The sequence below is a fragment of the Dermochelys coriacea genome, chromosome 5 (genome assembly GCF_009764565.3).
Source record: "Dermochelys coriacea isolate rDerCor1 chromosome 5, rDerCor1.pri.v4, whole genome shotgun sequence".
NCBI lineage: Eukaryota > Metazoa > Chordata > Testudines > Dermochelyidae > Dermochelys > Dermochelys coriacea.
The window spans coordinates 103,450,200-103,474,583 of NC_050072.1; the positions used below are offsets into that span (position 1 = coordinate 103,450,200).

General features: G+C 40.3%; 1 protein-coding gene across 3 annotated transcripts in view; it reads right to left on the reverse strand.

Moving 5' to 3' along the window:
* RFX3 (regulatory factor X3) overlaps positions 1–21,284 on the reverse strand; it is a 233,201-nt gene extending 211,917 nt beyond the window's left edge. For all 3 annotated transcript variants that reach the window (XM_038401621.2, XM_043514522.1, XM_043514521.1), the window contains exon 1: positions 20,920–21,284. The gene's annotated coding sequence lies outside the window, so the exon portion shown is untranslated. The remainder of the gene's footprint in view (positions 1–20,919) is intronic.
* Positions 21,285–24,384: the final 3,100 nt, after the last annotated feature.

Below are 24,384 nucleotides of genomic sequence, written 5' to 3' on the forward strand. Positions count from 1 at the left end.
GGCTGGGGCTTGGGGAAGAACACACACCAGAGAAGGTGCCTGGTAAGCAGCTTTTATTTTGGGAAGGAAGTTGTTCAGTGCAGGCTCTTGGGGCGAGGACGGTTAGAGCTGCATGCATGCCTAGATGCGGAATAGGGCATTGATGTGCTCTCTCACATTGCAGTAGTCGGCCTCAGTGATCTCTTCAAAGGTCTCATGCAGAAGCTGTGCAATCTACTTGTGCAGGTTCCTTAGCAAAGCTACCATGCTCCTTGTCCCAGTAAGGCTACCACGTCTGTGCCACTGTGCCGTGAGGGGTGGAGGGACCATTTCTGCACACAGGCAAGCTGCATATGGGCCAGGGCGGAAGCCGCATTGTAGTAGAAGACCCTCTCTTGCTTCCCAGGTCACACTCAACAGCGAGATATCTTCCAGGACAAACTCCTGTGGAAAATGTGGGGACAGTGTTCAGTATAGGGGCCCCCAGAAGCTGTTGGCTGTCCCCAAGGCACAGAACCCCAGAGGACAGTACGGCCCCCCTTGCCCGTGCTTACTCACCATTTTGGGGCTCCTGTGGGTTATGTGCGCTCGCTTTGGGACGGGCAATTTCTGCTATTGTGTAGACTGTGCTTGTCTACTTTAAGTATGGCCGAATCATTGCTCCGTCTGGTGTGAACAATGCTGCCTCTGTTAAGTGTTGCATTTTGACTTTACAGATCCAACCTTGAGATCTTAGTCATCCTTGTTATTACCAGCTGAAAACTCCAAAGAATTAGGAAGCGGCCACATAGAAGCAAAGAGGACAGGCTACATGAAGTAAATGCAGCAGTCCCTTATTTAAAATCAAAAAGTGCAGGAGTGGCGGGACAGTGAAAGAAGGGTCCACCAGCAGAATGAGGATTGCCAGCACCAAAGCACAGAGCGGCGCGCCAAGCAGACTCAATACATGCACTTGTAGCAATGCAGGCGGAGCACTTCCGTGCCCCCCCCCGCAGCCCTTGTCCCAAAACTCTTTCCCTTGTGCCCCCATGTCACCTCCAACCCACTCCACAATATCCGGGTTCTTATCGCCACCAGCTGCCTCCAACACCTGTAGCTTCACCCCCCAGCCCTGAAAACTATGACCGTTACCCTCTGCACTCAACCTCCATCACCATGCAGTATAGCCATCATGAAGAGCAGCACTCATTGCGCAGCACTCCAGACAGGAAGGCTGAGTATGATAACAGGACATACGGAAATTTGTGATTGTACCGTTCCCCACCCCAATCCCTTGCCATTTCCGTTTCCCAAGCAGTCGTGTTTCTTTTCAATAAATGGATTTTTTGGCGGTGAAAACATTCTTTATTATTGCATAAAGTAAAGGATACCTTAGCCCAGGAAAGAAACAGGCACTGCATATTAGTGTAGCAAACACAGATTCCTACTAACATTGGAACCACTGCACTTCACTCCCATGCAGGGCAGCAAACATGACTGATGGCTTTCAGCCTCAAATTGCTCCCTCAAGGCATCCCTAATCCTTGCAGCCCCGTGCTGGGCCCCTCCAACAGCCCTACTCTCTGGCTGTTCAAATTCAGGCTCCGGGTGTTGAACCTCCGAGGTCCATGCATAAGTGAATCATTCACCCTTCCCTTCACAAATGTTATGGAGGGTACAGCATGCCGATATAACCACAGGGATGTTATCATCGGTCAGGTCCAGCTTCCCATACAGAGAGTGCCAGCGACTCTTTAAACAGCCAAAAGCAACCTCCACAGTCATTCTGCACCAACTCTGCCTGTTATTGAACTGCACCTTGCTGTTGTCAACACTCCCTGTGTAGGGGTTCATGAGCCATGGCATTAAAGGGTAAGCGGGGTCTCCAAGGATCACAATGTGCATTTTGACTTCCCCACAGTGATCTTCTGGTCTGGGAAGAAAGTCCTGGCTTGCAGCTTCCTGAACAGGCCTGTGTTCCGAAAGATGTGTGTGTCATGCACCTTTTCAGGCCAGCCTGCATTAATGTCAGTGAAATGCCCATAGTGATCCACAAGTGCCTGGAGAATCATAGAGAAATACCCATTCCGATTAACATACCTGGAGGCTAGGTGGGCTGGTGCGAGAATTGGAATATGCGCCCCATCTATCGCCCCTCCGCAGTTAGGAAAACCCATTTGTGCAAACCAGCCACAATGTCATGCACATTACCCAGAGTCACAGTTTTTCTGAGCATGATGCAATTAATGGCCCTGCAAACTTGCATCAACATGATTCCAACGGTCGACTTTCCCACTCCAAACTAGTTAGCGACCGATCAGTTGCTGTCTGGAGTTGCCAACTTCCAGACTGCCATAGCCACCTGCTTCTCCACCGGCAGGGCAGCTCTCAATCTCATGTCCTTGTGCCGCAAAGTGGGACGAGCTCAGCACACAGTCCCATGAAAGTGGCTTTTCTCATCTGAAAGTTCTGCAGCCACTGCTCGTCATCCCAGACTTGCATGACAATGTGATCCCACCACTCAGTGCTTGTTTCCTGAGCCGAAAAGCGGCGTTCCACTGAGGTGAGCACGTCCGTGAATGCCACAAGCAATCTTGTGTTGTATGCGTTATGTGAGTCGATATCATCGTCAGAATCCTCACTGTCACTCTGGATCTTAAGGAGTAACTCGACTGCCTAACCTGATGTGCTGGAGAGACTCATCAGCATATTCCTCAGCAGTTCAGACTCCATTCCCGCAGACCGAAAGGGAAGACAGAGTACGCAGTACAAAAAACGCTGAAAGATGGCACCAATTGTGGACGAAAGCAGAGGAATTGCTGGGATGCGAACCGATGCATCACGGGCGTTGGGACAGGACCCAGAATGCCCCACCCCTCACCCCCTTTCCACAAGCCACAGCGTCAGAATGAGAAGAGGTGCTCTGTGGGATAGCTGCCCACAATGCACCACTCCCAATGCCGCTGCAAGTACCGCAAATGTGGACAGACTGCAGCGCTTTCCCTACTGCGCTCTACGAAGGCTGGTTTAATGCAAAGAGATCTATATTTGCAAGTGTAGCCATGCCCTAAGATTTAGATGTAAATCAGGCCTAAGGCTATCTCTACATAGAAACCTTACAGCAGCACAGCTGTAATGAGGTAGCTGCACTGCTGTAACGTCTCCCATGTAGCTGCTCTATGCCGAGAGGAAAGGGCTCTCCCGTGAGCATAATTAAACCGTTCCCAACGAGCGGCGGTAGCTATGTCAGCAGGAGAGAATCTCCAGCTGACATAGCAGTGTCCACATCACCACTTCTGTTGGTGTAATTTAAGTCGGCCATGGGTGTGTTTTTTCACATCCGATACTGTAGACATACTCTGAGCGTCTCTTTGCTCCATCTTCCACTAATTTAAAATCGATGGAAGAAAATTTCCTCAAATATTTAAACAAAAAAAACAACAATCAATCATTTGTGGAGTTGAGACAAAACAGAAAAGGTTTCCCCCTCAAAAGAAAGCTGAGGAGCAGCAAATGAAGGCAAAGCAACTGCATGGCTGCCTGCAACAAGATGCCATTGCAGACCTTGGAATCTGGCAAAAGTAGTTGCAGGCTATCCTGGCAGCTAAGCTGGATGTGTGTCAGGACTGCCAGATGTGTGACATTTAGAAACCCTGCCACATCCGATCTTCTCAGGTAAACTGTGAAATACTAAAACACATGGAATTCAGGCAGCAAAGAAATATGTACGAATGAGGAAGAGGTGGTAAAAATAAATGAGAAAAAGTAGGCCCCAAAATAGAGGCCGACAAGAATCAGGTTTCAGCAAATATCAGAAATAGAACAATAATTACAAAAAGTGTACGAAAATACATTGCTGCCAGTGGTGATAACATAATCGGAAACCAGAGCAACACTAAAATATTAACTGGGTAAGTACAGAAAATGTTAAAATAAAAAAGGTTCAAGAACAGATGTTCAATTTTAATCCTTGTTTAGTAACAATTAAGATAAAATTAGTAATTAGATATTTAAGACCACATTCCATTAGATTTTTCCTTTTTATAGCCTACAAAATTAGTAATCTGGTATCTGGTTATTTTGGTAAAAGCATCTTGAAAGAGTTACCGTATGCTCATTTAAAGTCTTGAAGGTGTCATTAATACTTTGTCAGCTGACTTCCAAATCTCCTTTAAAAAATTTAGCACTTCCTCTTCCATTTCATGGATTAGAAGCCACAAAGTTCAAAAGTAAAGTAAATAATCCTGGACTATTTTACAGTTATCTCAAAATGAAATCAATTAATATAATTTCTAATTGAAAAACTGCTTTAATTCAAATGGAACAGCACTAATAAAGCAGAGAAAATTAGAACCACTGAAGGATTAAGATTGATAACACCGGACGAGGAACTTCTTAGCAAAGGTGCAAGAGATAACTAACATTTCATCATGCCATTGTTTATCATACTGCTTTTTTTAATATTCAAGTTAAGGCCAAATCCAATGGGAGTAGTTTTTAACCAAGATTTATCCATAGGGGATTTATCTGGTTAAGAACAAGTGACAAAAGCATACTCTCATGGGAAAATTATTACAAATGTCATTTCATATTCACTAACACAACCTAGACTACCATAACATCAAGATACCTTTGATCTTCCAATCTTTTATATCTTTTTTTAAAGAAATGATTGCTTCAATTAATTAAGCTTCTTTTTAGACACATTTGTGCTCAGAATTCCCTTATTCCCAATTAGGTTGAAGAAAACAAAAATCCACACTGGTCTCACAGCATTTTCTAAAATAATTTAAATTAAAAATGTACAGAAAATGATTATACACAAAAAGAAACATAACTTTAGTCACATCTTAACTCTATCACCCTACTCAAAAAAAAACAAAACCCACCACCACCACTTTAAGATAAATACTAAGCATATTAGTGCGTAACTGCCTACATTGATTTTAGTTGCTATGCAGTGAAGTATATTCAGTTCATAGAGATGTATTCTCCTGGTTGACTTTTTTCAGTTAACTGTGCTGCAACAACTTAAAAGATACTGGCCTGGGCAAGCCTCAGCTTGTACAGATATCAAACATTGTGTTTTTGTTCCACAAGCGTGACCTACAGGAAGAACAGTTTCCATTTGTATTTCTTAATGACATATGATTTATAAAGTCTTCTATGTTATTAAATCTTCTGTATCTAACCACACCCTTCCCCAGAAAAGCAGAGGCTTCTGGATACATACAGAGGCCTGTGGATTCTTTTCACTCACCTTACTGACTATGTCATACATCAGCTCCACTAAAAGCATATGAAAATATAAAATCAAGAAAAAAATATATGCAACTTCTATAACTGAAACACCAGAATATGCATTCTATTTAGACCACACACACCACGGTTTGCATGAAACAGGTTAGCCCACTTAATCCTGGAGATCCTCTGCTACGATTTTTATACTAATGTAATATCACAAAGGTGGTTCAGATCAAACGTAAACACAAATAAAGTAATGAATACACAATAAGACACCATGATGTAAACTTAAAGGGCACCATGGATGGAACGTCCATTGTTTTAAAACAGAAAAGCCACATAAAAATGAACAGAATTTGCAGGATTCAACTAAAACTGAATGAGATTGAAATTTATGTTATATGTGATTCTATTATTATGGTAGTAGTACTGGGTATTAATTACGACAGAGATTAAATGTCAAGAAATGTATCCTCTCAATTATGTCACAGATGTGATTTTGTATCTTTTAATCAGTTAAAAAGTGGCATGTGGAAGGTATGTAAGCCTATTAATATCAACGAACGTGGAACATTTTTAACTGAATTTTTCACATAATCTGACAAATCTTGAAATTATTGTTAAATGGACACTGCCAGGCAATTTAGACAATTTTTTTAAATGAGGGCTTAACAAAACATAATATTAGCTCAAGTCTTCTCATTGAGTGAAAAGTGTATTTGAGATTCCCCTACAATGTCTTCAGCTTGTAATTGTAAAAGTACCTGAAAACAAAACTGAATGTAAACTGACCAATCTAATTATATTCTCCAATAAAATCTATAAAGAGTAAACCATCGAAAAAGTAAACTAGATTTTTAAAACTGGAAACTAGTAAAATAAGAAATTTTACATTTTAACTATCTAAGAAGTTATTAGTAACAAAGATAACTTTTTAAAATAGGAAACAGGTCACCTCATTCAAATAGCTGGTCTACTTTAAAAATGATGTTATTACACAGCCCATGATTTTTTTAACCTGACAGTGTCCCTCTAAATTACAGTAAATATACAGCTGCCTTAAATATTATTAATACTGCTATACACTTTCACACAGTGATATTTTATTCGTCTTTCAGTTATTTTGTTCAAATGTCTTGTCTGGTTCAATAAGCTTTATAACACTCCAATTCTGACATACATTTTAATCTATTTCTAACATGTATAAACCCTAATATGCATTAAAAAAAAAAAAAATCAGACATACAGCATCACTGGGGTAAGATGTTCCTAAAGCTAGAAACAGAGAATAATGGGACTTTGAGAAAAAAGGCAGTCATATTGTTACAGCACTAGACCATTTAGGACAAGTTTTACTGTGCATTTCGTTGTTCAGTCTGACTGGTAAAACTATATAAAAGGCATTACTGCAAAGCACCTTAGCAAGTCACATGTGCTTTTCTACTGAACTACCCGGATTTGATGGAGGCAAGCTGAAATCAGTTTTGAATGCAACTAAAATGTAGGTTCTGTATAATGTATTTACTTGTTCATGCCTTGATCATTTACTTAGATTCAAGCAACAAAGAAACATCTGCCTCTGAATACAATAGATTAGCTCCTAATATAGTCTTATTAAAACACTATTTATCACAATAGGTGATATGTACAACATGAGTCTGTGCATCCCTCAAGCAGTTCTGATTATGAGTAAAAGAGCAACATTAATTTTGCTGAGGACTTCAGGCTTCTAAGAATGGGCTTCCCCTACATTGATTTTACCCAGCCAAAGGAATAGGCCATGAAAATGTCTTCAACCCCTGGAGGCAATTAATCACATAATATGAAGCTGGTATCAGCGATGATGTAGAGTCACCACACAAACACTTCCTCAGAGGCTATTTTTTCCCTTGATAAAATTCCACATCATTCCCCCTTTGCCTTGTATTTGCAACTGTATAAAGTGCAGTACAATGCACAACCCTACAGCCTATAGCCAACAGTTTTTCTAAAGTTAGGGTGACCATATTTCCCTATGCTGAATATGGGACACCTGATAAAATTACTCATATTCAAGCAAGTTCAATGGCAATCAATCAGAACCATAAAGTATAAACGTTCACAACCCTACAGCCTATAGCCCACACACTTTTTCTAAAGTTGGAAACTCCACTTTAAAGCAGCTATTTGCATGTCCTCAAGAAATATGTCATCTACACCGTTCTCCCTTTTGCAACACAATCCAACTCTTAGTGAAGTTAATGGAAGTCTAACCCACACAAGGAAAAATATTCTCACAATTATCCCCATGGCAGAAAAGAAACAAATCTTCAAGTTCTCAGTTAGGCACCTTCTCTACTTGTTAAGATTTTATTTTCAAGTCATGTGGCAACTAGCTAAATATGGAATTTTGCTCAGCTTCAATCAACCTCTCCCAAACAAGACTCGACATACAAGGGGATCTCTGTCCCTGAGATATTCATTTTAAATGCAGAGATGAAAAACGTGACACTTACACTGGCTATGTTTTTCATTAAAGGGACACTATCTTGTTCAAAATTGTATTGTAAAAACTAAAATTTCTTTATCTGTTATTTGGAAAGCCTTTGGTTTAGAATTTTCAAACCAGCTTCTAAATGACTTAGGAGCACACATTCCACTGGAAGTCAATGGGATTTATGCTGCTAAATCACTTTTGAAAATCCAACCATTATCATTAAAGTTGAAGAAATTATAAAAATACAAAAAAATTACTTTGCACTTAGTGCTTTTCATCCTAAAATTCTTTGTTACAAAAGCAAGTATTACTCTCGCTGTTTTACAAATGTGGAAAATTGAGGCACAATGAAGTATTGGCAGTCAAAGTTACCTAACTTTCATACCCTAATCATTAAGCCAACACTACTGGTTAGCTTCACTCTGGTTTATAGTAAGCTTCTAGTCAATTTCACATTCAGTTTCTGGGTTGCTGTTTCTTTTAGTATTTTAAAAAGTTTAATGGAAAATCTTACTTTGACCTTAGGTTTGTCTTGGCTGTGTCCCTTCAGCCATTGCAGTGAAAATGTAGTACTGTGAATTACAGATCTGGAAAGCAAGAATACCTAGAATACCACATCATTGGGAATCTAAGTTTTTCTTTCCCAGGATATTCAGACCAAGCATTTTTTCCCTCCTACTTATACCCCCCATGAAGAGCCCTAAAGAATCCTCTCTCTCCCTAGTGTATGTTTTTTCATATTGCTGCTATTTTTGTCATCTCCGGACTCCGCTGAAAATAAAATCCCATACCTCGAGGGATCTCCTAGTAAAATATTTTACAAATAAACACACATACAGTTTCCAGTCTGTGGTCAAAGGATTACAAAGTATAAAATGTCTTAATAAAAATAACTAGTAATACATTGCATGGGGGAGAAACATTTAAATAGTATTTTTCTATACTCAAGGAGAGATTATGTATTGCACAACCATCCCGCTTCTTTGTAACACAAAACACCTGTTCTGTGTAGCAAACTCCAGCTGCCGTCCCCTCTCTTATTCATTTACACTGATAGGTCAAGTTTCAAATGTAGTAATAAGGAATTAAAACAGAAGCCTTGGCCAGCAACAGGAAGAAACTTGCTTTAAAACTGAGCACTGGTGGTCAACAGATTACTATCTGAGGGTCCATGGAGACCTGGCTAGTCACATGACACTACTTCTACTTCTTCTTGTTTCTAGCTGCTAAATTTCATTAAAACAAGTTAAAAACACAGTAAATCTGTTTCTAATGCAGAACCCCACTGTACAAACTAATTAGAATTGAGAGGTTCATAAAATTCAACACCTGAAAATTACAGTAAGTACAATGCGTAAATTGTGGTACGATGCACTGCATCCCTTCCTTCTTGACCCTCAAAACACTGCAGAGATTTCTAATGCATTGAAGGCATGCAAATGTGAAGGGACATTTACTTGTTGTTCATCAACATAATTTTCGTTACATGGGTTTTTCCCCTCACATTAAGAAAAATGGTTCATATAACTGGTTGTTTATAAGACTAGTGTTCATAAAATTGAGGTTCTATTGTAATTAATTTTCCACATACACAACTGCACTATGTGCCACAGTAATGTTATATGATCATAAATGGGAGGGAAGGTGTTCTTTACACTTGTTAATAGGAGGTGAGGGAGTCCACAACATAACGTTTGTATTAAACTATGGTTTCCAATATGAAAAAGTTTGAGAAACCCTGGGGAATCCATCTGATTTGGAAGTTGACAATCAATTACATGGAAGAAACTAATACAATATTTTTATTATTTAATAATCAAGTGCTGTTTGTACCCTGATAGATGGTTGTTAGTCCCATGGAAATATTTGTTATACGTTTCTTATATTCTTCAGGAAATTTATGCACCTTGGTGATCTTTACAACTCGATACACAGTTCTGTGTACTCTCAAACTGAACCGTTACTTTGGGTTTGTTTCAGGTCTATTATTTACTATTCTATCAGGTTAAATCTTACAAATGCAGTATAGTAGGAGAATGTAGGCAGCTTTTGTATCAGTGCATAAGAAATATATGATACAATGACTAATCCATGTAGAGCAAATGTACAAATAAAAATGAAAATGTTAGTTTACAAAGAGTGGGAAGCTGGAAGTGGAAAGCAAGGTTATACATAAAGTCAAGGCACATCTGGTCCAGATTGTTCACTCAATAGAGTTGACAGAGCTGATTAAACTGAAGGTTTTATATATAATCAACTAGCCCCTCAACCTTTTCCATTCTTCCTACAATTGTCCAATGTGCCTTCAAGTCTACATTAAAGGAATTCTGTTCCCAGCTGCTAATGTCCTTGGCCAGCTTATATAACCTGCTGGCCTCCTTACTGATGTACAAGGTACTTATGTCATGCAGATAGAGACACTGCAAATCCTGCAGCTCCTCAGATCACAATTAGCTTTAGGGTACCCTTCGCTCTATGACAGACAACCACAAAGCAACTGCCTAGCTGTCAAAACCCTCTTGTGCTTATCCCCCTCCCTGTGACAATATTATAAAAGGCGAACCAGATTTTTAAAATCATAATACGAACACCATAAAACAAATATTATTTATGACTTGATCTGGCTAGACTAAACTAACTCTCTCCATCCAAGCGATGATCCAATGTTACATTCGTCCCAGGAGATGTGAAGTTTACACTCTTCCAGAAACTAAAAAGTTTCTAATTTGCTACACCATTTTTTATGAAAAGTAACCAATATGTGGGGTAGGGAGAGTAGGGGGAAGGGGGAAGAGGATTGAGGTTGCAGTCCTAAAACCTGTAGTTTCCCCTATACTAACTATGCTGAGGCCTAATGCCTCCCAGTACTCATCTCCATATTAACATGGCTCTAACACAGCAAAGCTACCATGAGTTTGCCAGGTGGTTTTGACTCCTAGAACCTTCCTGTCAGGGAAAGAGGGTTCACAGCATTTAGAAAGAAACAACAGCATATGTTATTCTGATGTAGTCTGCATTCACTCCAGCAGGAAACAACCAAGAGGTTGAGAGCAGACAATACCATGGAGAATGTCCGCCTCAACCCCTTCACACCTGACTGATCCTGAAACCACAAAGCATGCACAGCAGGATTTCTACAGAATCAGGAACTGACATTGTGAAGGAGACATTCCTCAATTGCATTCCCCCTCCGCTACTTTTAATCCAACAAGATTTTAACCCCTCCATCCAAAAAGCAGAAGGGATGTTTTGGCCTACAAGATAAGATCCATTCCCTTGACCCAAAGAACATATAAACAGAAAGTTTTTAAAGAATCATCCTTAAGCAGAAGGAAAAGTTACCATATATTAATTTTACTTATAAACCAAGTCTAAAATTTAACTGTCAGATGATTTTGCATTTTCTTCATATAACTGAACTTAGTATATTGCAATAAAGTGAATCTATAGAATTATTTAACCAGTTAGCACACAACTTGTAGCTCAACTGAAATGGTTTCATGTAAATTGAACCAATTCAGGTTGGACTGAAACAAGTTACTAAATAAAAAGCAAAACGCATTCCCCTTCAGTAATGGTTGGATTAGTAGTGTGACCTTAAAGTGCCTAATGCCTGGTTAGCTAATGAATGCCAACCTGATCTTCTATGTAACATTTAATATGGTAAACCAGCTATTACATAGGTGGTCAAATTGACCCTCATTAACCATCACTAAAACAAACCTGTATACAATCATGACTTCTGACAGGAGTAATCTGAACACATGAAAGTGTTCATTTAATTTTGTAAACAGGTGTAATATGCTTTCTGGGGCTATGGAGATTTGATTGAAGGATGACACAAACTTTTCCCTTTGGATCTACATGTCACCAATGTGCATGGCTCATATTACAAGAAATGCATAATAGAATTCTTTTGGTTTCAGAGTAGCAGCCGTGTTAGTCTGTATTTGCAAAAAGAAAAGGAGTACTTGTGGCACCTTAGAGACTAACAAATTTATTTGAGCATAAGCTTTCGTGAGCTACAGCTCACTTCATCGGATGCATTCAGTGGAAAATACAGTGGGGAGATTTATAAACATAGAAAACATGAAACAATGGGTGTTACCATACACACTAACAAGACAGTGATCACTTAAGGTGAACTATTACCAGCAGAAGAGCGGGGGGGAGGGGAAGGGGACCTTTTGTAGTGATAATCAAGGTGGGCCATTTCCGGCACTTGACAAGAACGTCTGAGGAACAGTGCGGGGTGGGGGGGGAATAAACATGGGGAAATAGTTTTACTTTGTGTAATGACCCATCCACTCCCAGTCTCTATTCAAGCCTAAATTAATTGTATCCAGTTTGCAAATTAATTCCAATTCAGCAGTCTCTTGTTGGAGTCTGTTTCTGAAGTTTTTTTTGTTGAAGAATTGCAACTTTTAGGTCTGTAATTGAGTGACCAAAGAGATTGAAGTGTTCTCCAACCGGTTTTTGAATGGTTTCAGAGTAGCAGCCGTGTTAGTCTGTATTCGCAAAAAAAAAAAAAAAAAAAAAAGGAATACTTGTGGCACCTTAGAGACTAACAAATTTATTTGAGCATAAGCTTTCGATAATTCTTGACGTCTGATATGTGTCCATTTATTCTTTTACGTAGAGACTGTCCAGTTTGACCAATGTACATGGCAGAGGGGCATCGCTGGCACATGATGGCATATAGCACATTGGTAGATGTGCAAGTGAACGTGAAAGAATAAATGGACACAAATCAGACATCAAGAATTATAATATTCAAAAATTTGTTAGTCTCTAAGGTGCCAAAGGACTCCTTTTCTTAATAGAATTCTTGCAGTTTTAGACCACAACTCTTTTTCTGAATAAAATCCTCCTGTTCAATCCATAAGGTAAGCCTGAGTCTTATGGCAGAAATGGTGATTCAAAACACACAAAGTTTCTGGAAATGGATGTTTGTGTTTTTATCCAACCTAGAAGTCTGTTTGAATATACCTCAACTGTCACTGAGGAGGTGGACTGACATTTGTGTCTATATGGAGATGTAAGAGCAACAGTGTGAACCACAGCAATCCAGAGTGTTAACTGGACACTCTGTGGATGGTATGTCTTCTTACATCTAACAAAACTAGGTTCCAAACTTGGAGGTGTAGTCCAGATCCCATGGGTGAAATCCCGGCTCCAGTGAAGTCAATAGCAAATCTCCCATTGATTTCAATGGGGACAGAATTTCACTTCTTAAGTTTCATCCAAAACAAAAGGAAAATGTACCTACTGTGTTCTCTTTGCTTCATTTTACCAATACATTCATCAATTCCTCTGGTGACAGGAAGACACTCAACAAAACACAAAACAAACGTAAATGGCCTTAACCCTGGAAACTGCACACCTTGTTTACGAGCCAGGAGAAGAAAGTGGTCTGTTAACCATTATCTAACACCATATGTGAGGTATTAGCTAACCCCATATGACACTCCTCCAACCTGAGTTTCCTCACTCACCTCCCACATCTGGCTTGCATTGTTATTGCTGGATGCTTTCAAGTGTTTTTAACTGGGCCATGACAGTCACTGATCAAATGTATGAACTGACCCAATCTCTGTGACCTTACACTGTTGGTGTTTCGATGAATTTCATATGTAGCATTATATTCTGTCTAAGAGGGCTTGAAATATACTCTTGCCAGGGGGAAGTGGGAAACTTTCACTTAGGAGCATGGTGGTAGTGGTGGTTGGAATGGGGGGCTGGAAGGCATTAAATCATCGATTTCTGCAGAATTTAAACGTTCATAAAGTTCCTGGCCCTTGCAAACGTGAACCTAGCGTAAACCCATTGTACTGCTCCCTTTCTACAGTATCTTTGCTTCTGCCCATACCACAGGTTTGCTAAGCAACAATAGAGTGAAATCAACAAGACTGGTCAGATTTACATCTGTCATTCACAATTTTGCAGAGACCCTACTATGACAAATCAGCCAGGAGGCTCAAGAAGAGGGAGAAAACACAAAAAGCTCCTTTATCATTCCAGTTGTTAAAGGGGAGGTGGAGCTTTAAGTTTATATGACACCTCCTTGCCAGAGGCCGATATGAAAGCACACCCATGTAGCAATCGCAGCATCTACCCCCTTCCCAGCAGATGAATTTCTTGTCTCACCCTCATTTACCTCTAGCTAGTAGATTTAGTCCTTCGGTTAGCAGGTGACTGATAAAATTTTCAAGACCTGTTCATCTAAGACTTGCCCTTTCATCTTGTATTATTTTGCTCTTCAACTCTTAGTGATGCAGAATGTGAACCGAGCACGAAGTAACCCAGATGATATTGAAAATTATGACAAATAAAATTAAACCCAACATTTCTAACTGTGCTCATGTGGTGATCTTCCATTTTACGTAGGTTGTTTGCTTACAATATGTCACTGACCATGCTGAAGGCCAGCATATCAAATTTTCAATACTGGTTATCAACTCACTTGTAAGTAAAATATCTTCAACTGGCCATTGAGCATTCAACACAACCACAACAAAGAAAAATAAAATCTCAGGTAAATATTCTTTAAAAATCAGTACTGACTTAACTGAAGGAACATTCCAGAACATGAACTGAAGATTCAGTTTATGAAGTGAATTAACTTGTTCAAACTAAAAAAACATATTTTTAAATATTGACCTCCACTGAAATTTCTACATATTAATTTTAAATTCTAAAAGTTAAAAAAGCCAATCCCCCAGCCTGGCCCAAATTATTGCATTATTTCACTATTTATAAAAAATACAACTCAGAAATTAGATAAACGAACAGTAGGGCTTTAGCTGAAGTACAGTGAATTGGGCAAATGGCACCTTTTAGAGAAGTGCTAATTCGTACCCTGTATTTTGCACTTGTACATTGTTGCCTTGAATAGTGTGTGTTTCATTGTTTAGATATTGCCTTTGACAAGGAGAAATGCAGCTAACTTTGTTACATTGAGGTAACAAAGCAGAAGAGGGAAGCCACTTGCTTCGGGGTACATAGCAAGCAAGACCCACTTTTGTTCTTTATTTGTCTGGGGGTAGTGCCCAAAAGCCCAATCAGGCACTATAAACACAGGAAGACATGGCCTACTCTGAAGAGCTTACAATTTAATTTGAGACAAGGCGTAAGTGACCGTAACAATAAGAGGGTACAAGAGAATGATAACAGATTACATAGTTACACATGGCAGTGTTGTGTACAATGTGATGATTGCATTACATGTACATTCAAAGAGAGGGGAATTTAGGAAGCACCCTCCAATGTATTGGGTTTGTTAATAATAGGAAGCAAACTTTAAAAATACTGCTAAACAGGTTTTTCCCAATCATTAACAAGTGAGGCAGAAGTTACCAAAATATAAGTGAATATAGTGGGTCAAATTCAGAGATTAGTGTATAATGTTCAGCACTAGTTTAGAACAGTGATGGATACCATATAAGAATCTAGCTAGATAAAGATTATATGTAAACTACTATAAGCTTAAGAATGTCTAAATTGGTATGACGTACACTTTTCTGGCTCCCTCACATCCACGTTGCACCAGTTTAGATCCCCTCACCAACATGCAACTTACAAACAGGTCTAATACTTCATTTCTGAATTTGGCCCACTGATTCTGAGCATGGTGTAATTCAGAGTGGCCAGAAGACAGGAGAATAGCAAAAAAAAGCAACTAACAGAAAGGAGTAAGAACATACGAGTTAAAGCAGAATACATCTTTTTGTGGCTCCTCAGCATGGCAATTCCACTGAATCAGACACCCTTACTTACACCCATCTACCGGTGTGTGTGAATGTAAGTTTAGCAGAGTTAAAATTTCACCACTTTACACATCTCCTCAAGGAGGCTCAGTATGTGCTGCAAACACTACATTATTAGATCCTATATACAAAAAAATTCCGAAGACTTTATTAAGCTATACAAGTAGTAAAAAACTGCATTCCACAATTTTGCTATTGGTACGAAAAGCAAAGATACTGTAAAAAATTTTTAAAAGGTATTTTGCCATTTTACCATAACTGTATACTTAATTTTAGTCATTCAAAACTCTGTGTTTTGCTATGAAACTGGTAAAAAAAGAAATCCTAATTTGTCAGTCATACATACCCACAATAGAGTATTTATAAAAAAACCTGGCTGTTATCTTTAATATGAAGAGGCTACTGCCTCTCTATTACCCCATCAGTCCAAAAATTAGTGGGATAAAATACATACAAGTGTTCTAGTCCACTAGATTCTTGTACTCTCTTTGCTACTTATGAGAGAATAATTAGTTCTATCTGCTTTGACCCCAGTTTCTTCCAGCAAGACTTGCAGCAAGGAATAAAACAACCGACCAACAAAAATGCAAGGTAATATATGTTCCAAAACAAAACTCAACTGTAAAATAATTAACAACCCAAACAAAATATGAGTAATAGTTAAAACTGAAATGGAAGTACATTAAAGCACACTAAAAATGTTAGAATTTCCTAAGCCAAATCATTAATTCAGCTATTGAGATTAGCAGTGATATACCTAAATAAGAGTAAATGTAAAGATACAAAGCAAATACATAAAAGTGGAAACTACATCTGCTATCCAAGCACCGCTAATAAATATATACTTATGTTTTAAATTTTAAGTAAACTGTGACTCTATACTGCGTAAATACATATTTGTTATGGAACAGTCTATTATTTTAAAATCTTTACTATAAGCATTTAGAGGGAAAACATCTTGCTATATGGAGACGCATAGAATAAAGACAGAAAAATCTTGATCTTACAATAAGAATTGAAAAATATAAACGTTATAGTTAATCTATGTATTTCAATAAATCAGTGCTTTTTAGCTTTTTTACTTATTGTGTTTGAAATAGCATAGCACCCTCTGGTGCATCTGCTAGAGGAAATGTAACGGATTAAGAATGGGCACCAGTCATTGTTCTCAACACTGGTGCAGAAAGTAAAAAACTAAAAAGCTCTAGTTATCATATCCCAATTCTTTCTTTTTCCAAATGTTTAAAGTTAAGAATATTTTAACTTGTAACAGTTTAATATTAAATACAATGAAAAGAATAAAAATGTCCCACAGATCAAGAGAAACTGTAAATAAAAGATGGAAGCTTAAAATGTATTTAATGTTCCTACTTATAGTTCACTGGTATAAAAATTAAGTCATAACAAGTCAGAATTTAAAAAGCCACAGGTCAGTTATCAGTCAGTTAAAAACAAGTTTTTACTTCAAGCTGCAATTTGCTACTTGTCTTGCAAGCCAGCTATTAGGATTATTCCACCTACTTGTATTCAAAAGCTGATAACTTATATTGCTTACTAATGCTTTCCTTTCCCCCCCTTTAAAAGTTTGATAAGCGGATAATCCAAAAGTGTAATATATGAATGTGTTATGAGGAGCCATTAAAGACTCTGATAAACTATACCACATATTATAATGTACCCAGTCACTGGGAAAATAATTACCTATAAAAGAGTAGATTTTGCTAATGACAAAAGCAGAAGATGCCACCTGCTTTAGACAGGACTTTGTAAGCCACTGGAAGTCCCAGCACAATGCACTAGAAATGAAAGTGACACCTGTTTAAAGCAGCCATCTGTCTCTAACAAGCTAAATTTAGTCAAATCAGTCCATCCACTTAATCTTACATTTCCAAAATGTGTGTGTACATTGAACTTGCAAGCAAAGAAAAAGTACAACCACTGCTAACACCACCTTTATGAAAGACATATAAATAATGCCAAACTTACAATTGGTGGAAAAAATATGCCCTTTTAAACATGCAGATTTTTGAAAGTTTATTTACTAAGAAGAGGCTGAAAAATTAATAGTTTAATTCATTATTTAAAAACACTTCTTGGCATTCTAATTAGAGAGTATATTAATCTGACATGGAACTTGATTTAAAACAAGCTCTCTAGCTCTATAATAACTTTGAAAGTTTGCTTTTATTTTCTGTATATTTGTGTTGCATTCGCAACCTGTAATCTCAATTCAAAACAAACTTTAAAAAAATAAACAGAATATATTTTATATGTTGAAAAAGTCTGTTCCCTTGCTAATATCACACATGTCAACGTCTGCTGCTGGTTGGCCTCCTTTGTGGTTGCATAAGAAACATCCATCAATTTTGAATATGAAAAGGCAATACAGTTATTTAATGACAGAAGAGGTGGGAAAAATACCTGAAAATCAGTAACACTCACTAGGCCACAAAGCAACCACTATGATTAAAATGTACAACAACATTTTAGATTCCTTAACCATATTAAGCATATCTGGTTCTGTTCTAGGTAAGGACAAAGAAAAATATGTCATCCTTCCATTTCAGTGTAAAGTTTATTAAGTTAAAAGAAATAGAAACATTTTTATTTCTGAGAACTGTATTGTTATAACTAACAAATTGCTAAATTTAGGAAGCGAAGAAAATATACAGTAGTAACGAAACAAGGCCCAGTTACCCTAGGAGATGAAGAAAACAAATGATTTTAAACTATATAAAAATGGCAGGTCATGGACTCCTATTTTATTTCTTTTGAATATATCGCCAAAAAAAATCTGTCTTCTCCAGCCCAATGCAAGTTAGCTAATACACCAGGGCACAGAACTCACAAAGACTCAATGAACCCATATGCAAGTGCATTAAAATGCATTTTTAATCTCACTTGTTCAGCTATGTACTCTAAACCATAAACACGTGAATAAAAATCACAAACCATTTTATTATCAAAAGGCTGTCTGACATCGCAAACATCTGGTATTCTGATAGCTGAGGGCACTGGGGAATCAAAATGCATAATGAAGATCCCATCTATGAAACATTAAAATGTTAAGGTGGGAACAAATTGTTAATGCTGCTTTTCTTTATAAAAGTCTATGATGCTAGCTGATGTGACATGGCACTATTTTCAATTACCTCATGCAACAGCTCCTTTAAAGTAAATGTGGTGAGTAATACTAAAAACTTTTTGTGGTACAACACACCTTTTTTTAAATACAGTCTTAAAAAAAACCCAAAACCTACTGTATCCCATTCCCCACCATCAAAAAATAAAGCTTTCTGCTTCCACAGCCAGCTCACTTTTCTTTGCTAATTTAGGCTTTGATCCTGAAAGCTGCTCTACCCAGGCAGATCTCTAGACCCATCCAGAACTCCATCATCAGTGGGGCTCTTTACTGGTGTAGGGAGTCCAACCCACACTGTGCGGCTTGCAGAATTGGGGCATTACCTTACAAGCAATATTAGATGTGTGGAATGAATTAACAAATAATGAATCACAAAGTAAACTCCCTAACAAAAACTAATAATTGTTATATTCTAGAAATTAATTCACTAAGATTTATATGTATTATTTTTAAGGATTTGGAACTCATCTGATCACGGTAGCTATGCTAGGAGAAAGAAAAATAAGTCATTCTTCCTTTTCAATATAAAGTATATTACGTTGAAAGAAAACATTTTTATTACTGACAATTGTTTTATTGCTCAGGATGAAAACGTTGACAAGTCCACAAATGAGAATTTTGAGACCTTTGGTGGTTCATTGAAATGTATCATTTCAGTTACACGGACTGCATATGAAAACATACTTAGAAAGTAAAACTGCAAGAGACATAATAAGCCTTAGTTAAAAAATTATATAAGTATCACTAATGCATTAATTATCTAATCTCCTCTGCACTTGACAATCCCCAGAATAATTGATACTGTCACATTCTTCAGAGGTTGCTCTGTCAAATAAATCAATATCTTTCCGTTGGCGTTGTTACGAGGAACAAGATTGTAGTCAATGCAGGGCTTAAATGTAAAGGTGGAAAAAAGTATCTTCAAAATTAAAATCAACAAAAATATCTTTTTGTAAAACACTACCATTTTCCTATAAATTACATTAAATACAGGAATGAGGAAATAACACTTTTAAAATCATCTGTATTTTAAAAAAAAACTTGTAAATTCTAGAGACCATTTTATTAACTGGGAGTTGATTTGACATCATGGGGTGGCTGGGAGGGGGGAAGAGAATTGGGTATAAAGATGTTAAAGAAATTCCCCATGATACCCCACGGAGGTACCAAATACACACCTTATGTCCAGAAAAATGAGTGAATAAATTGATGGTATATGCTGAGAAGGCAAATCCCTAGATCTTAACAAACAACCAAAAAGAAAATGAAATACACATGCATTTCAAGTTCAGAAGATTCATACATTCTTTATGAACAACTTGACTTAAATTTCAGTTCTCTGCTGAAAAAGACCTATCAAGAAAAATCCTCTAAAACTACAGTAGCTTTGACAAATACAATTGCAAAGCAAGTTTTCTTAATGTTTTTATCTCTCTTTCATTTATCTGATGTACACAAAGTCTCACATTCATAATGAAAATAACTAAGATTCCCTTCACTGTGGGAAACTTAAGGAAACTGAAATGGATCCTCTATCCCAAACATCACTACATGGAAGATAACACACTATGGATAAACTACAAACCCAACTAGCACACACGCACTGTATCCAGATTAAATCACAAGTACAAAAACAGCATTAAAATATATATTCCCCAGCAGCTGGACAGCAAAGCAAAACTGCTACTGTCTGTGGTGGTGGTTGGAGGAATACTGGGTGAATAGAAAAAAAAAAAACTTACAGTACAAAGAAAATACAATTTTCCCAAAAACAAACAATTAAATTAATGATGATTAAAGAAGGAAATAATCTGGCCACAGAATTAGGGCTGCACAGAAGAGGGTGAGGGAATGTGTGAGTATCACCAGAAGAGATAAAAAGTTCACAAACATCTAAATCTGAACAGTCTCACAACCCCAGAACAAGGCCCCTAAGAGGGAAGAGAGAAACGTTCCCTGGTTGTTGGTATGTTGCAGAATCCATGCCTGGGTGTTCGCTAAAGCAGGTACCGTCAGACAGGGCTCATCAACACCTCATTTCCTCTCCTCTAACAATTCCCCTCTATTGTACACGGAGGCCAAGGAGATACCTGCCCACCCCGTCCACAACCGTCCCGCAGACCAGAAGCGTGACTCTCCCCCCCCCCCCCCGCTTCCTTCCTCCTTCCCTCAGCCAACACCACATTCCCCATCCACCATCAAAGTACAACCAAGGGGGGTGGGACAACCAGCCAGCAGGGAGACACGCGTTACAGCCTCACCCTCTGGCTACATCTCAATCAATGGGGCAGCGCAGCCCGGGGACCCGGAATGCACGGAACAATCATAGTCACCTGGGCTGTGCAGGGCTGTGGTGTTGCTGTTGTTGTTGCTCTTGCTGGTGGCTGTTGTTGTTGTGGGTGATGATGAGGAAGGGGGTGAGGATGGGGGTGAGGAGGAGCAGCAGCAGGAGGAGGAGGAGGAGGAGGAGGAGAGGAGCGGTTGTTGTTGATGGGTAACAGTCGCCAGGACTACGGTGACTATGGCGCTTGATTCACAAGGCAACGGTTGCTATAACTCACAAAAGGGAGAGAGCGAGCGAGAGAGGAGGAGGCGGCGGCCCAGCCTGAGAGGCCCGGAAGAGGCGGGGCCACCGCATGACTGACACCCCGTCCCGGCGCCGGTGGGAGGAGACTCGGTTCCCTCACAGGAAGGAGGGGAGCGCACCTGTCTCTCACTGAACGCGGGGTGGGGTCGGGCTGAGCGCTCCTCCCCTGGGGGGGGGGGGCGCGCGAGCGGCGTCCCTCCCTTCCCGCAAAGGCGGGTGTTGCTGAGCACAATGTAGTGTCCGCGAGGGGGCGGTTAGTGAGGACAGTTACTCCGCTCAACAGGCGCGACTACCGAGCGCCGATTCCCGCCGTGCGTGACGAGGGGGCGTAGTCACACCTGGCGCCCGCGTGCACAAGCAACGCGGCGGGCCGGCTCTTCCGTCATTTCCGGCCGCGGGAGAGAGGTGGAGGGGGGAGGAGGAAAGTCCCGGATGTGGGCCGGGGAGAAACGTTCTCTGCCACTCGCTCGGGGCCCTCTCACCACGCGCGCCCCGAGGAAGCAGTTGGAGTTGCGGGGCACGGAGGAAGTCCCGCCTCGCGCCCGATTTCCCCCAGCGCCATGAAAACGGCGGCTTGGAGGCGCCATCTTAGAGGGGGGACAGAGGGCGGCAGTTTCTCCGCACTCAGCGTCTTGTCGCCGCCGCCGCCCGCGCGCAAAGCCTGTGACTAGCCAGTCCCCAGGTGGACGGCCCTCCACTCTCCTTCTCCCGCGTACACAGACCCTGCTACCTGCCGGCACCCCCGACCACACAACCCCCGTGCAGCCCGCCTACGCCCGCCTCTCACCCCCACGCGAACTCTGCAACCCCCCCCCCGTAGCCATCCTGCCCTCACCCCGCCCTGCAGCTTGCCCACACCACACACACCCTTGTCGCTCTACACTGACTCTTCAGCTCACTGACTGGTACACCCATCCCAACTCTCCACACCTATTTCTCGCAGCCCACATACACCAGCCTGCAATCCCCATACGCATTGCTAGCCCTGCCCTACAACTCACCTGCACACGCAGATTCCCCACTTCTGCACCTGTCCTGCAATCAACATACACATCCCTTACCCTGCTGTCACCTGAATCCCAATGTACACATCCCTGACCCTACACCATCCTTCAGCCCTGCTAGTGCCCCCCCCCACACACACACACACACCTCACCCCTACAGTAGCACTTTAATTTACCTACACCCCAGGCCTTCCCATCCTGCAACCCACATACCCACCCTATCCTTGTCCTTCATGGCACTTACCCCCAACTCGCCCATTCTGTGGCCTGTCTACGTCTCTGCAGCCGTAACTATACTATACCGTGTAGCCATCTGTTCAACACCTATATCATCTACCTCCCACACTCCTTGCAACTCACCTACAACCCCTCTGTACACACCCCTTGTAACTCACCGACAGCCCAAATGCATCCTGTTCCCACACATAAACATCCTGTAACCCACCTACATCCCTTACTCTTCCTGTAACCTACTTACAATCCTATGCACACAACTGCTGTGCCCTGTAACCCAGGTACTCCCTACACACATTCCCAACCATGCACCCTGTAATCCACCTACTGAGAACCCGTCTACCCTGTAACTTACCTACTGATCCCTCTAACATTTCTGCTACATACAATCTGTAAACCAGGTACACCCTAGAAACTTCCAATAACTTCCTACAAATACACACACCCGGAATCCTTATGCATAGCCTGTAACCAGCCTATACCCTCACAAACATTTTGTACCAAAGGGACAGTCCGTAATCTGCCTACTCCTTCCCCACACAAAGCCCCTATCCTTACAACATATTACGCCCCTTCAGAAGACTTTTACCATCTTGCATCTCCACACACCACATCTTCAATCAAACTTTAATCCTCTTTACTCAGCTTGTATTCTCTGTATCTTCCTAACTACATTGAACAAGGTACAAAATTTTTCACAGCCCTGAGCATTGTAGCTAGGTTGATCTAATTTTTAGGTGTAGATTAGGTCTAAGACCTACAGTAACTGACTGGTGGAGACTTTTTCAGTTAAGAAATAATATTAAAGAATTAGTAAAACTGTCACTGTGATCGAGTTGACGATCTGGATATTTGCTAAAATAGAGCCTTATCCTGAGATGCTGAGCAAACGCTGCTCCTGTTGTCTTCAGAGGCTCCACAAGGGTGCAGCATGGAGGTGGCGATACAGCAGAGCACTACAGAAGCTTATCTTCAATTCAATAAAGCTTACAGGTCAGATGGTGGCCCACAATACAGCCTCTCTACACCACTCCAGGCTGTCAAGGATTTGTCCATTATACTGGGATCCCCAGGTCATGTAGGCCCAGCAGTGAGGTGGCCAGGGCACAGTTGCACTCCAACTATTCCTCTCTGATAGAAAGGCCCTTTGAGGCTGTTACTTGGTGTAATTTAGAGCCTATGGGAGTAAAGTGACCCTCATAACATTATGACTCTTGGGGGGACGAGAACAGTGGCTATTCTCCTCCTGTTTCCCACTGCAAGCAAATAGGCAGAGGAGGATGGGAATATGAGGAACCCTGGGTCTGCCACCTACTAGTTGGCTGAGTGACATAGGGGAGAGTAAGTGTAGGTCTGCACAGTAGCTGGAGTATAGTTTCCAGTTTGGGTATATGTACATACACTAGCTTTGATTAAGCAAGCAGACAAAAAATAGCAGTGTAGCTGTGATGGCGCAGGAATTTGGCTCCACCTGAATACAATCTCATCCAAGATCCTAGGTACATATTTGGGCAGCTGGCCTGAGATGCTAGCAGTGCTGCTGTGGCTACACTGCTATAGAGTAGCAGCTGTGTTAGTCTGTATTCGCAAAAAGAAAAGGAGTACTTGTGGCACCTTAGAGACTAACAAATTTATTTGAGCATAAGCTTTCGTGAGCTACAGCTCACTTCCTACATCCAATGAAGTGAGCTGTAGCTCACGAAAGCTTATGCTCAAATAAATTTGTTAGTCTCTAAGGTGCCACAAGTACTCCTTTTCTTTTTACACTGCTATATTAAGCATGCTAGTTCAATCAAAGCTAGCATGTGTACATCTACCCAAGCTGGAAATTACAACTCTAGGTTCAGCATAGCTGTACCTTAAGGAGCTTAAATAGAAGGGATGGAATAATTTACTCCTTCCCCAGAGTAATGTGGGAGCAGGGGAGAAATTAGTTCTCTTGTTAGCTGCTGAGGCATTTCAGTTATGTGCC